The following is a 15,802-nucleotide window of genomic DNA, read 5'->3' as shown; positions in this document are numbered from 1 at the left end:
GGTTTGGTAAGGTAGGGTTGCATTGGGTAGGGTAGGGTTGGATTACGTTGGATTGGGCTGGGTTGGGTATAGGGTTGTGTTTCGATGGGTTGGATATTCATCCAATTATCATTTAATCAGGACGTGCCAGGGAAGGTACAGGGTTTACGATCCTCTCTTGGCGGACTGGAAAGTATAAAAAAAAACAGGAAAATAACATTGGAAAACAATACACCTTTCCAATCTGTCTAAGCTACTATAACCATCCCCTTTGAGCCAAAACAAGGCCTAGATCCACTCCAAGAATGTCTGCACAGATATTATGTCACGAAAGTCTCCGAAAAACAAACAAATGAAAATCAACCAAAAATGGGAACAAGAAATAGAAACCTACAGTATCTAAGTATGGAGCGTCAAAAGTGGACAACCCCATTTTCTCATTTTCTGCTAGTAGATTTTCGGGATTTTGGACTCTGCGTATAGCATTTTCAAAAAACGCAATTTTCCGCTAGCAGAAATTTGGATTTTATTTTAACAACTCTCGTGGCGCGTCAAAAGTGGACAACTAAAAACTTCAAATTTCCACTGGCAAAAATTACTGTCATGCTCCAAAAGTGGACAACCCCATTGTCTCATTTTCTGCTTATAGATTTTCGGCTTTTTTGAGGTTGCACCATTCCTTTTCAAAAAAAGCCAATTGTTTGCTAGCAGAAATTTGGATTTTACTTTGACGACGGCGGGGTGGTCCAAAAGAGGACAAGTAGAAACTTGAAAGGACACTTTTCTCCCGACGTAGAAATGGAACGGTCTTAGGAACTTGAGATTGGCATCACCGGACCCAGAAAAAAGTTTTATAATGTGGACGACAGTTGGGAAGCGGCTGCCAGAGTGACAGTCCTTTGTACATGTAGTACCGCAAACTTAACTTGTGGAGCCAACCCATTGTATTGACCCGCCGTCCATTGACGGGCATCAGGTGTCATTTGGACATTCCCTTGCTGTGATTGGTCTTTTTCATGCAACTGGTATTTCCATCTCTATATAGCCGATTTTGTGGAAAAGATCGGGCCTTTTTTACGTTAAGGATGTGAATTTTGTGGGAGTTTAGAGGGATGATTATTCTAAAGGAAATTTTTGAAACTAGTATGTCCAAGATTAACAAAAATTATGAACTGATTATGGTGGAAGTTACTCGGAGTGGCAAAAGTGAACAACCAATTTTTTGATCTTCAGATATAAGATTTGTTATACAATCCACCATCCATGTATTTTACAGTACATGCATATGATGACTGCTCTGGGCCGTTACTTGCAAGTTTGTGTTTTCATTGCGTTAATATCTCTTTACATTGTCACTTTGAATCCCAGGCCTCTACTGCCCACTTGTATTGAGGACTTGAACAAAGATTTGAACGATAAATGTTAAATGAAATCTTTGGTGTCATATCAGTGACCGACTAGTGTACTGGCTGAAAGATTTATTTTCGTCGTGGCTATCCTTTTTGTTTTGTGAATTATTGGCTGAATACGTGTTTTGGAACTTGTGGGATGTCAAAATAAATTCAGCAAGTTCAAGTTGCATTTTAATGTTTCCCATTTTACTTTCTCTATTTTCCCCTTTTTGAAAATCTTGGTTCACTTGATTAAACAGCACTAAGCTTCTTCTCTTGACATGACTTTTTCAATTCCAACCTTTTATCCTTCCACAACAAATTTTATTATACTACTAGGCATGGATACAATGGTTTATTACAGCTAGCATCGTATAGGGGACATATCACCATGCGCTCATTTATTTAAAATGGAAATTCCCGACGGCAAGCCGCCATCGTCATTCCAATTACACGGTGCGGTGGGAAGTAGGAAGCTCGCAGTATACTATAAAGGACTGCCAGGCTTTGGACAGCCCCTTTCGTATTTGCAAGTTTCTCAATGGGAATCGTCCACATTTTTTCTGCGACGCCATCCATCAGACCCTCTACCGTTAATGTAGAGGGTCAATGACTAACCCATCTTCCAAGACCGTTCCATTCTGAGCGTAGGGAGCGCTGCGGTCGTTTCAATTTTCAACTTGTCCACTTTTGGACCACCCCGTCGTCGTCAAAGTAAAGTCCAAATTTCTGCTAGCAGAAAATTGGGTTTTATGAAAAGGGGTGGCGCAACTTAAAAAAAAAACGAAAATCTACGGGCAGAAATGAGAAAATGGAGTTGTCCTCTTTGGGAGCATCAAATGAAATTTGCCAGTGGGAAATTGAAGGTTTTAGTTGTCCACTTTTGACGCGCCACGAAGAGTTGTTAAAGTAAAATCCACATTTCTGCTAGCAGAAAATTGCGTTTTTGAAAATGCTATACGCAAAGTCCAAAATCCCGAAAATCTACTAGCAGAAAATGAGAAAATGGGGTTGTCCACTTTGACGCTCCATAATCAGAATGTAAATGAGACGGGTTCATCGCAATCTGACAAGTGTAAGAAAGGGGTGCACCTGCAGCACTGGGTTGTGAGGGAAAACAAGAGAAAGCAAATATTGTGCGATAAAACTGGTCAAAGTGTGGTTTAGTGATAAAATAGGTTGATGAAATGAATATTGTAATACTGAAGAATGTTATGAGGGCTGGTGCAACGAGATACAGGGTAGTACGAAGAGCGAAATTTGCCTTTTGGTGATTTAAGCACGCGATGATTTTAAATCCGAGATGTTCTTTGGTTCACACACAAAAAGTGAATCGACATAGTTCTTTTGCTGGATGATTTTAAACACACTGGTTTTTTTAAAGTCCCTTCAAAACCCAGACAGACCTCGGGCAGTATGGTATATTGACGGGAGTTTATTTACATTTCTGCGTGACGCATTTCTACTGCGAGTTTCTCCAGGCACTAGCTATTGGCTTCCATGGAACTAATTAAAAGCCGCGTCAATACTTCTACAGCCACATTTGTCGGATGATGCCTTGTTAAAGTTTTATTTTATTATGCGTCAATTCAGCATAATATTCAGTCAAGATTTTCCTTATAGGCGCATCTAGAGGTAGGCCTTTATACGCACTTCAAGTATAATACGGGCGATTCACGATAGTGCGTCTCCAAGATTTTGCAACGCGTTGACTAATCACAGGGCGTGAAATCTGTCGACCGTTTCCAAACGCGCATTGAATCGACAGATTTCGCGCACTGTGATTGGTCAACACATTGCAAGTTTTTGGAGGCGCACTGATGTGAAACGCCCGCATTCACTGCATTAGTTTCGTTCCCTAGGAAAATAAAATGTATATAGACAATGCGTATAGGTAGGGGTCGCGCTTCAAGACTGGTTTCACCGACGATACTTCGGCAACTGAATAGAGATGTGGAAATTAAGTCTTCATTAAGTGAAAATTTAGAAACTCAGAAGCGATATCCGAAATGTGCATTGCCTGTGGTCAAAATGTACAATTGAGTATGAATGCAATATTGTACCATCGTACAATATTTCTAACGCTAGACAGCCAGACAAGGTCGCCTTTGGGTTGATACATACTACTCCAGTCTGTGTAAGCCTTCGTATTATGCAAATAACCGTAATCTACTGACAGAACATCCATGGCAACGCTGTAGTCTCACTTTGATGCCATGGAAGACGTTGCAGAAACTGCCCATGCGTCATGTGTGACGCAGTAGCTAAAAGATTATCTGTTGATGGAAGGAGCGGCTCTATGTTGTTGACAGGAAAACAGGCTAGGGCCTTTATAGGTCGCCTAGTGCAACTGCCCACCTTTCATGCACGGCACTGTTACATGTCATTTGGCGGTAAAAGTCTTCCTATGTTGGATGTACTTGTATTAGATCCACATTACTGCTATTTGTTCACCCAATGGATGTGAACGCAAACTTCTCGAGTACGAATGCTGGACGGCCTGGCGAAGGGGGCAGCACAGTCACGCAAGCTAGTTTTGATTCCCAGTCGATCGCGAAAACCTACGGTTGGGTTGTCTTCCAGTTGGTTTTCTACGTGCTGGTGATTGTGCTCGGCATTTTAGGGAACGGACTTATCGTTCGTGTGTACTCTGTCAAAGTACAACGCGTCAAGACCACCACAGCTGTTCTTGTTATGGCTCTGGCCTTTTCTGACCTCGCAACCTGCGTGTTCCGCTTTAGGAACGTATGCATTCTCCAGGCCCACCTAACTGAAAGACCAGTCTCTGCCACCATCTTGTACCTAGAAATCCCCGACAAGTTCGTCATCGCAACGACAGTTGCGCTGACAGGGCTGATTGCATTCGACCGGTATGATAGCGTGTGCCGCCCGAACAGACGCCTCCTCGGGCACAAGAGTGCATTGGTGGCAGCAATGGGATGCTTCCTGTTCTCCATGCTTGCTAACGCTCCGCTGGTAGTGCACATCTTGAACCCGTTTTTCCAGCCACTTCTGATCTCTTTTCTAACTCCAGTGTTTCAGGTTCTAGCTTTCTCGGTCTCGTTCATCATGATTGTCGTGTGCTACTCTAAAGTGTACTACCGAATTCGTCGGCATGTCAAAGTGGGTGTTTGTTCACTGGAGGTTCGGCCTAGGGTGTTCCTTAACGTCGACATGAACACAGAAACTCCTAAAATAGCACCGAAGCCGGCTTCGCCTCTAACTCATACTCGTCCCACTGCACGAGACACGCTTCAGTGTAGTCCGAGAGCCACGGCTGTTTCTTGCCCTAGCACTTCGACCAGTTCTGAGCTTCGCTTCTTAACATCGTTGACTATCCCCAAAGCCTTCATCGGTCACGAGACACCAACTGCTGACACCACGAGGACAACTAGTTCCACCAACTTTGCCTGGGCTGATCGCTCGACCGAGAGCCAGCCACAACAGCGTGTTCCATCTCATCCGATTAACCGTCCAGACGGACGTCGCAAACGGCGTTCATTCCAGCGAAAGACGACCCGTATGCTGTTCATCACTAGCGTTGTCTTCATATTGACATGGTTACCCCAAGGGGTCTATGTCGGAACCCAACTATCTGGGAAGACGAGCGTCACATCCCCAGTATCTCCTGATACACTCTTCAATCTCAAACCGCTTCTTTTCCTAAACAACATGATCAATCCGGTGATTTACGGCCTGGCAAACAGAAGATTCCGTGAAGGATGCATAGACGTTCTGACGAAATTAAAGATTCGTTTTAGGCGAACAAACACAACGCCCTCTACTCCGTAAGTGGAACACATACATGATGTGTACATAGCAAACCATAACATATATTGAGAATGACGTCGAAAGCTGACTGATAGAGCCTCACATTTTCTTTAATAATCAACTTGCTAACACCATAAAGGGTGCCCCTCCCCCCAAAAAGCAAGGCAAAAATAACATTTCATTTCTTTCTATGTAATTGTCTGAAAGTGTTTTTTATATCAAATCAAAGCTTTGAATATTACCTTTTCAAACCTGAAGACTTCATTTTAAATGTGATGATCCAAACACAGAGAGATAATAAGACAACTGCTGATGATTATGTCATGCCCAGTGGGATTTACTACAGTAGTTAAAATGCTGTATTTACGTCATTTAACCCCCTTAACATCACAAGATTGTTGGAAAGGCTCTCCGAATGAGACTACTGAATTTAAGAAGGTCCTGTCGTGCAATGTTAAACCTTTTATTTTCTTTCAATAAACAGAATCCTGAAATGGTTCACAGTAGTTAATGTTATACGCAAACCGCACAAGGGGAATGGTGCTGTTTTCTCTGAAACAAATTAATTACACTCTGAAACTGCACAATTAATCAATCACCTTGTGAAATAAGTATCGGTTTTTATCGAGGTTAAAACTAGAAAGAAACCCCAAAAAGTAAAGAACACAGAGAGTTGTGTGGTAGTTCAAGATTTAAATTCACTAGTTTCATTTACTCTTGTATGAAAGACAAACGAAACCTCCCCTGGATAGAACAGAAGTGAGTTGTGTTTTAACTGACAATATCTCCGCAACACAACATGAGCTTCAAATGACATTTTCATGATAAATAGAAAACATATATAAGCTTTATTGAAAGCTAATAAAAAATTCTTTTGGGAGAAAATAAATGTTACTTTTGGATTACATCTTGGGGGGGGGTTACATCTAGACATTGAGTTGCAATCGACTGCGTATGTTTGTTTAAAGTCATTCGTTTCATGTCGGTTTTCCTCTAAAACCGTGACACAGTCATGCGTTATTGATGTACTCCCGATAATCGTGATGGTTACGGAACCGACACAACAGTCTCAGAAAACATGCACCAAGGAGAAACGCTTTCCAGCACGAGAGTGGATGTCAGTAATATAAAGCAAAATGGAATCATTTCTTGTTTCAGTCGAATTTTTACGTTTGAAGATGTTCATCAAAACAAATCATAGTTTGGTAAAGGTTACCGGTACTGAAAAACAAGCCAATCAATTTATATTAGTGTGCCTAGTTACCCCTGTCAGTCATGTATGACTTAGGAACGGAATGCATGATGTACACAAACCTAACCCAAAAAGGCATTGGGAATAAACTGCAAATAAATAATGTACCTTTATATTTTCTTAATTGATCAACGTATGTATGTACGTAAATGTATGTTTGTGACGATACGGAATACAATGGCGGGAGATGCGTAATACTAGTGGAAATGCACGGTAATCAGTACATAATTGTACGACGTTGGTTCAAAGTCATTTTTCACTTTTTATCAGATGTACCCCGAATAGTTATAGTCTCAGATTACCTGCACCGAGTAGAAATACTTTCAGCGCAGCAGTAAATGGCAGTAATGTGACACAAAATGCATCATTCCATGTTTCAATTAATTATAGGCCTACGTGTGGAAATTTTCATTTTAAAAATAGAGTAAGGCTGCTGAAAAACAAAGCCACATAAGTTTTATGCAGCAATAAATACACGTAGTTGCCACACCCACTTCAGAGGACCGTTACACAATATGAAAAGAGTGGTGTGGTGAACTAGCCTCCCGAGATGGTCCATGGGAAATTTATTTTATTACACCTCATCAATAATGCTGAGCAATTTGTAGCACGTCATTGGCAGATTTCGCCACGCATCCGGGAACTGAATAGGTGGCATCATCGATGCAGTCCACTAATTCAAGTGAGAATTTCTGGCCAGCTCATTGGTATGAAAAGTACCGGATATACCCCCGACACAGTTTCTTTTGAAACAGGAGATTTTTGCCCCCCCCCCAATTGAGAGACTGTGTAAATCTTGGCCAGGATCAACTCCGTGGTTGTTTAGTTGTTACTTTTGGATTACATCTTGGGGGGGGGGGTTACATCTAGACATTGAGTTGCAATCGACTGCGTATGTTTGTTTAAAGTCATTCGTTTCATGTCGGTTTTCCTCTAAAACCGTGACACAGTCATGCATTATTGATGTACTCCCGATAATCGTGATGGTTACGGAACCGACACAACAGTCTCAGAAAACATGCACCAAGGAGAAACGCTTTCCAGCACGAGAGTGGATGTCAGTAATATTAAGCAAAATGGAATCATTTCTTGTTTCAGTCGAATTTTTACGTTTGAAGATGTTCATCAAAACAAATCATAGTTTGGTAAAGGTTACCGGTACTGAAAAACAAGCCAATCAATTTATATTAGTGTGCCTAGTTACCCCTGTCAGTCATGTATGACTTAGGAACGGAATGTATGATGTACACAAACCTAACCCAAAATGGCATTGGGAATAAACTGCAAATAAATAATGTACCTTTATATTTTCTTAATTGATCAACGTATGTATATACGTAAATGTATGTTTGTGACGATACGGAATACAATGGCGGGAGATGCGTAATACTAGTGGAAATGCACGGTAATCAGTACATAATTGTACGACGTTGGTTCAAAGTCATTTTTCACTTTTTATCAGATGTACCCCGAATAGTTATAGTCTCAGATTACCTGCACCGAGTAGAAATACTTTCAGCGCAGCAGTAAATGGCAGTAATGTGACACAAAATGCATCATTCCATGTTTCAATTAATTATAGGCCTACGTGTGGAAATTTTCATTTTAAAAATAGAGTAAGGCTGCTGAAAAACAAAGCCACATAAGTTTTATGCAGCAATAAATACACGTAGTTGCCACACCCACTTCAGAGGACCGTTACACAATATGAAAAGAGTGGTGTGGTGAACTAGCCTCCCGAGATGGTCCATGGGAAATTTATTTCATTACACCTCATCAATAATGCTGAGCAATTTGTAGCACGTCATCAGCAGATTTCGCCACGCATCCGGGAACTGAATAGGTGGCATCATGGTGGATGCAGTCCACTAATTCAAGTGAGAATTTCTGGCCAGCTCATTGGTATGAAAAGTACCGGATATACCCCCGACACAGTTTCTTTTGAAACAGGAGATTTTTGCCCCCCCCCCAAATGGAGAGACTATGTAAATCTTGGCCAGGATCAACTCCTGGTCCTCAGTGCCGGAGAAAGTTGAGGGATGCCGCTTGAAAATGACTGCATGCAGACTTCGGAAATATCACTTGTCGGGGGGTGATTTTGTTTTGTGTGAATAATTAAAATTAACCAACAAGAAATTTAAAAGAAAGTTAAAGATTAAGAACAAGACAATAATTTCACTTTTTCGGCCGAAACCCAAGGAATGTTGGTAATATTGAGCCCTGAAAAATGCTGATTTTACACTGTTTCACTGGGGCGTGAATTGGTGGACTGCACCTTAGGAGTACCAAAAATTCCCTCTGGAACCTGCCTCGCATAGACATGTAGTCTGTGGCATGTAATCTCAACAGAACCAGTTTGTTGTAGTTCTTGCCAGACACGCTGAACTAAGGGTACAGACGAGTAAATAAACTGCCATAGACAACAGTGCTAAATATCCCCACTTTATACAAAAAATCAGGAAAAATACAAGTTTCACAGGTGTTCAAGACACATAGGCCTATCAAAATAAAGCTCACTTCCTCATCTTTCATTTTCCTTTCAATTTTCAGTGGCTTGAGTGATGACTTTTGAAGATATTTCTCTCCAGAGAAAAGCACCCCATAAACCAGTAATGAGGCCTATCGCCATTTTGAAATTGATGCCTACACTCCATTGCAAAATAGAGCAGTTTGGAGGGCTCCGTTTGGTCCAATACTTTCAGAAATACAAGCTGGCAGTCCCGCCCCTGGATTTCCTCCGCCTTCTTTACAAACCACACAGTCCACGTGCCACGAAACGCTCTAAAACGCTGACTCTGCGCCAAAAACACACAAAACTCGCGTGCACATGCGCGGCACATGAATATTCGGTGACGGTTTTTAATCGGATTTTATCGGTACCCAATATGCGCACGACAGTCGCCGCCCCAGAGCCGACAACTCACTTAACACTGACTGAATTAAGGGAACGACTTTACTCGAATGTTAGCTGAACTTTATTCATCAAAAGGCAGCCATCGAAAGACATGCATATACCTGGCAAATCGGACGACTTTTCTCGAGTGTTAGGGAAACTTTCGTTTGAATTAATCAGCTGCAGGTGTAACTAAGCATGCGCCGTTGCTCTGTACGTGTGCGCCTTATGCAAAGGACGCACTGACATTGGCGTATGCTGTACTCGAGCGTTGCATTAAGATTTTATTTTAGAGAACAGTGGTAAAATTCGCTTGTAACCACCTGTCTTTCTTTGCCGATTGGGGGTGCACTTCAGCTCTGGCCGGATACTACCTTGATTGCCTACGGGAATTATACAAATAATGAATGTATATGGATGCACTGAACCAATTCAAGCTCCATTGAAAATAGTGTAAAATCAACCAAGTTTGGAGCCCCATGGCAAGCAACTGAAGTCCCTGAGGCCTCTCAAACAAAAAACAATGTGTTGTTTGGTCCTTCAGATTTCATTTAATTTTCAAGTTTTAGTAAGTTAACCAATGAATTTTTTAATTATCCGCCAAAAACAAACTCACCCCCAAAAAGTGAATGTTCCCGAGTCTTCTCAGCAGCCATTTTTCAAATGACATCCCTCACCTTCCTGGGGCTCTTTTGACAAATTTTCAATCATATTTCTGTCTGCATTGCCCCCAGATGGGTGCCCCTGAATCTACAGAGATAATCCTGGGCCATACTGACACAATCCCACCATTTCTTGGCCCAAACAGACCCCTCTTTTCGAAGGAATCTGCAGGGATACTTTTTGGGCGCCTCCGCCTGGCGGAGAATTTTCCTTGAATTGGGACATTGCACCAATATGACAGCGATGGTTAGAATAATTTTATGAGGCGACTCATGAAATGTTCGCCTCTCCGGGAGTGGAATTTTTCATCTGTCACTTCATGAAGTTATTCTTACCAATGCATGAGTGGGAAACATTCATTATTTTATTAATATAATGTCTGCATGAATCCTCTTCAGATAGGAGAATAAATAAGTCCCGTTCGCGGAGTAACTTCCGTCAATTTGCGAAACAGATTGGTGCCTGAAGCGCTACCCACTAATAGTAGGCCTAAACGTACAATGTTAGACCGGTTTCCGTCCCTACATTATTGTGCTCTTTCTTACTGGGAATGAGATATTGTGAAGCTCTATTCAATGGGTATTGTTGAATAGAACGAATAATTCCTGACAAGTGATCAACGATCCAGCAATCAGATGACAGGGATTTATGCAGGTATTGTAAGAAACTGTGCACACAACGTAGCGAGTGCCAAGGGCTGGCCCTCGGCTACACAGAATCGGTGTGTGATGCGTCAGTCTAAGGCTGCATCCGAACCTCTTGTCTAAGTCTTCGCTCCATTGGAAATGCGTGGAGACACGCAGACAATAGACCTAGCTGTAGCTCTGGAAGCCCGTTTCGGACCTGGCCTTAGTGACAGTATCTATGCTGCGTGCTGGCGTAACGTTCACTGTCTTTTCGGGTTTCTCACAATACATTTGAAGTAGCACATGATAAAGCTCAAAGGGCCCAACCAACACGTTCAAATAGCTTTATAATACCAAGCTGATAACACAGTGTGAGGCCATTCCATGATAAATAAAACACAAATTGAGAAGGTGGTCTGGTGGTTCATTGCAATTTTCCAATGGCTTGGGATGAAAAAATGTTAACGCTTATTTTATGAACGTATTAAAATGAAGATCCGAAAGATAGACAGAACTGCAAACAAGTGAATATGAAAATAAAGAACTTCAGCATGGACACTATTATTTATCAAATTCATTATTTTCTACTCAATACATGCATGGTCCGTATCTCCGTCGTAATTAAAGTCCTTCGATTTTCATTATGGCTGCACTGGTAGGCTTCCTTGATGATGTGCTATTTTTCGAGAGCTCATTGTCACCGGTTATTGTCTTTTTGTTGCCATGACTCCAAGAAAAAACTAATCGATGTGCAGGCGAATTTGACATCGATGGGAAAATCGAGGAATAGCCTTTTTGCTCTTAATAAGTATAGGTAATGGTTTTTTGATAACGTGTAAAGACAGGCTCTAATTTGATGTTAAAGATTTTTATGAGATTTCTGCGCAGACTTATGTGATGCGTTCGAGTGTCACCATAGTAAATTACTGAATTATATATGCGATGCAGGGATGATAAAATACACATCAGAAGTACCAAAACAAACCGAGCCGCCATAATCTAACAGGAGTATCAAACATCAACTAGAATGTAAAATTACCAAGAGTGCAAATTTTTACTCTCTTTTTCGTCGTTTTATTTATAAGAAAGGGTAAATAATCCTGATTTGTGCGTTTTAAGTGACTTGTGACGCGCCTCATCGCAAACGTACAAGTGCTGTGTATGTAGATACGGGTAACAGATCTCTTTCATGAGCGAGATCGTTGGTTGCAAAGTTACATGAACCCTGGACGTAAAAATACTTAGGAAAATGCTCACTCCAAACAAGATGTCCTCAGGCCGTAAAAGTTTTCCTTCCAATACACGTGCGTGGTGAATATCTTAACCGCCCGATTCAGTTCTGCATTCCAAAAATTCATTGAAAACGTAGAGGAAATTCCCCTACGCTCATTTCAATAATCGTTTTTGGTTTTGAAAGCTCTAACCATCCTTTCTAATCCAAATCCCCAAGAATAGGACTTTTAGAATAAATGAAATCAAGCCCTATTTACTGTCTTCTTTTATGATGAGGAGGCCAAGAGAAAGATTGACTGCTCGTGGAAATAAGGGAAACGCTGCCACTAGTTGTGGTCGGATTCGACCTGTTAAAGAGAGGTACAGTAAAGCAAGCACTTGCCCTTCTCTTTGTTTAATTAAAGTCACTGCAGAAATCAATTAATTAAACATTAAGAAACAAGTTTAATAATGAGTGCAGAAACGAGGAATAATATAAATGTTGGTATATATTCCCTCTGTGTCATATATCATTCCTTTTTTGTTATCTGCTTTCTATTTATAATTTTCATTTCTAACACTTTTCATCTCTCCCCAATTTGTACTGAGGCCGGGACAGAAACGATTTCGATTCAGCGAGGCAAAGTTATTAAAATGATACCAACTTTCAAACGGCACGCCATCCATGGCGCGCCATCTCAAACAAAATCAGTTCGCGTTAAGGATAAGGATGCCCCTTTTTTAGTCTTTGGTTCCAATATTTTTGGCTTTGGACTTCGATCGGAAAATGAAATAAATATCTTGGGTTAAAAGCTGCATGTTGAACACACGTAAAGATTTTTAATCTGTGGACCTCATCTTTCTTACCTAGGAGGACGGTCAGTCTATTACAGGGTGAATCCACGAGGCTAAATTTAATAGTTCAGACATGTCCTTAGTATGTGTCCTGTTTCCAGGATTCCTAAATAAGTTTTTAAAAATCTGCCACATGATTGAAAGCAACAAAATTTGCACCCAGAATAGCCATCTAAGTGATGTTGTGACTGTTCAGAGGAGTACCGGCTTACACTTGCTGATCACGCAAGCTTCGTCCATTAGTCTACCATGCATACGACCCCTACGTGTACCATCTCGGATAAATACGTAAGCCATGTCTCCTTTAAAAAGATCTTTGAGGTTATTATCGTATGATGAAGGAAACTTAATCTGCATAAACATTCCAACTCTGATATCGTCATGATACAGCAACAGATTGATGAATTACACAGGTTTGAAGATAAATACTTGGGGAAGGTGGGTGGATATTGAACTTTTCTACATAAAAGTATAAAGCCATTTACTTTTTTACCCAAAAAAGCGCTGTAAAGACTTGACCCAGTTGAAAACACGTTAGTCATCGATGTAGCGACCTCTCTGCATGTAAGTGATTTGTGGAAATAATACATGTAAGTGCCCATCTGACATAAGGACTATCTGGTACGCGTTTTCTCCCACTGTTAATTGAAAAGAGAGTCCCTTTTCTGGTGACTGCATAAACACCAAACGCATTGGGTCATAAACGTGCAGGCAATTAATATTCATTTACGTACAATATTTGTAAAATACCTTGCACAATATTGGATGGAAATTGCAGACTGGATCGGCAGCAGAATACAAATTTTCAGTCGGAAATGAAAGCCATAGAATCAAAAGGGGTGCCCTAAGTAGAAATTAGACTTTGAAAGGCTGGTAGGAAATTAAACGTGTTTTCACTTCAGTCAGCATTATTGTTCTGTGCTCAGGGAAGTGGGGGGTTGGGGTGACTTATAAAACAAAAACAAAACAACCCCTCCCCCCCCAAAAAAACCCACTGGAAACCACATTACATAAAAGGGCGCTGGTCATGATATGATGTACATCTCTTAAACTGACGTATGAAGCAAGATATGAGACGGAGAGACCCCCCCCCACAAACACACATCCAAGTGTGTAAACGCCTTCAATCGTGGACTCCATATGTTCCTTCTTTGTTCATACTTCAACTTTTTCGGAAGACCTCCCATATGTTTTGTACACGTTTTCCAACCGTAGACCCTTCGGCAACCGTGGATCCTATTGTCCCCTATTGTTATAGGTCCACGATTTGAATATGTATACAAACTCCCACATACACAAGTGTGTATTTGTCTGCAACTTGGGACCCCTATTGTTCCTTTTTGTTCGTAATTGTAGACCACCCATATGTTTTGTACACAGTTGTCAATCGTGGATCCTCTGTCAATCGGGGACCTTATTGTCCTCTATTGTTCAGGGTCCCCAATTGAATGCAGAAACAAACTCACACACAACGCTGTGTATTGGTCATTGTTTCACTGGAACCTGAGGAATTCTTTTCAGACATGTGGTGGGATCTGGAGATAACAATAGTCTGGAGAGTGTGATTAGACACGTCGGGGGTACCCCTCCGTCTCATTTCTTGCTGGATATATAAAGGGTAGCTGCAATCAATTTGTTTTAATAAAACCTTCAAAATGTAGCTTTGTGTCTCAGTTAACCTTACTATCAACTTTTGTTTCACTATTCCGACGGAAATTTACTGCCTTTTGGAGGTTTTATGCTAATGATGTTTCCATATTAATAAGCAAAACTGTGACGTCATCCAAGGAGGAAGGCTCAGTCTTGCATTGGTTTGTACACAACAAAGTTCTGCATTTTCTCTTCTCTGCTGATTCCTTGTTGTTTATGTGCAAAGCAATACGCAAGCATCAATCCCTTTCTATAGAATGTTTTCAGTAAATAAATGCTGGTTTCACAATTTGAAAAGAAAAACCTATGCACTGAACTCAGTATTTACTGTCTGTGTCTTTCCCCAGACGACATCACTGCAAAAGCGCCCTCAGTTGTCCAGGAAAGTGTGGATAATTTAAAAAGTTTTTTAAAAAGTGTATTTTTCAATGCATTTAAGCAAATTGGAGTGCAAAAGTGTTTTATTATTAAATAAGAGTACAAAGTTGCAGAAAAATTGTGCAAAAAACAAAAAATCATCGCAGCTCCACTTTAATTGTTCATCCCTAACCTTACTTGAAAATAGCGTACTTAAAGCTTTTATGATTTTCCTTCCCACTGCAATTATTCTATTGAATGCATATTGTTTGTTGGGAATTTCGAGAAAAAAAAATAAAATACGCCTTTCTTCTCACCGTAAAGTGAGGATGAGTCAATAGCCTACCCCTTGGTAAAAGAGTAGGGTATTCCCGTGCGTCGTGTCGTGCCGTCGCCCGTCTTGTTGTGCTGTCTTTAGGTCCTTTTCTTGTAGCATTTTTTTCCGTCTAGACGTCGCCCCTTCCGTCGCCGTCGTACTTTCGTGCGCTGCGTCGTATGTCGTGTCGTGCATCACGCCGCCTATTACGTCGCGTGAAGCACGACGCGACGCACGACACGACGCACGACGCGACGCGTCGTGTACTATCGCCCTTTGCTATGGTGTTTATAGAGGGCGCCTTTACTGTTTTCTTTCATTTCCGTCCCCCAGCCCGTGCTTGCAAAGTACATGCTATTTGCTCTCTGATGTTGATTTTTTCTTGTTTTTATCTCATCCATTCTTCGATTAGGATTAATTTCTGTCATGTTTTATTAAAAAACAAACTGAAAAAAGAGCAAAAAGAGGATCCACATAATATAGGAACTGCTCTCTCGTAACAAGTGGAAGCCCAGAATTCGTCACTATTTTAATTGCCCAATCAATGATTTCTTTGCAATACTGTCGATAAAGTTCCCATTTGTGGTAGACTTGTAATCTTATAGATACCGGTGTTTCTCTGTGGTCCAGCCCAGTAATTTCTAAGTGGTACTCCGAGTTCTCCAGACAATTCGTTTACAATTGTATGGTCGCAAGTTTGACCACGGATTTAGGAAGTTCCCACCAAGCCTGCTCTATAATACCCTCAGAATATTCCGTCATAGTCTTCCTTCAGGTCAGTCTCTCTCGTTAGCTTCATCAGCACCACACTTTCAGTGATATTAGTCCGTGTTTCTG

This window comes from Acanthaster planci, linkage group LG11 (genome assembly GCF_054643075.1).
Source record: "Acanthaster planci isolate LZ-2023a linkage group LG11, COTS_SCS, whole genome shotgun sequence".
Classification (NCBI taxonomy): Eukaryota; Metazoa; Echinodermata; class Asteroidea; order Valvatida; family Acanthasteridae; genus Acanthaster; species Acanthaster planci.
This window is presented reverse-complemented; position numbering follows the sequence as displayed.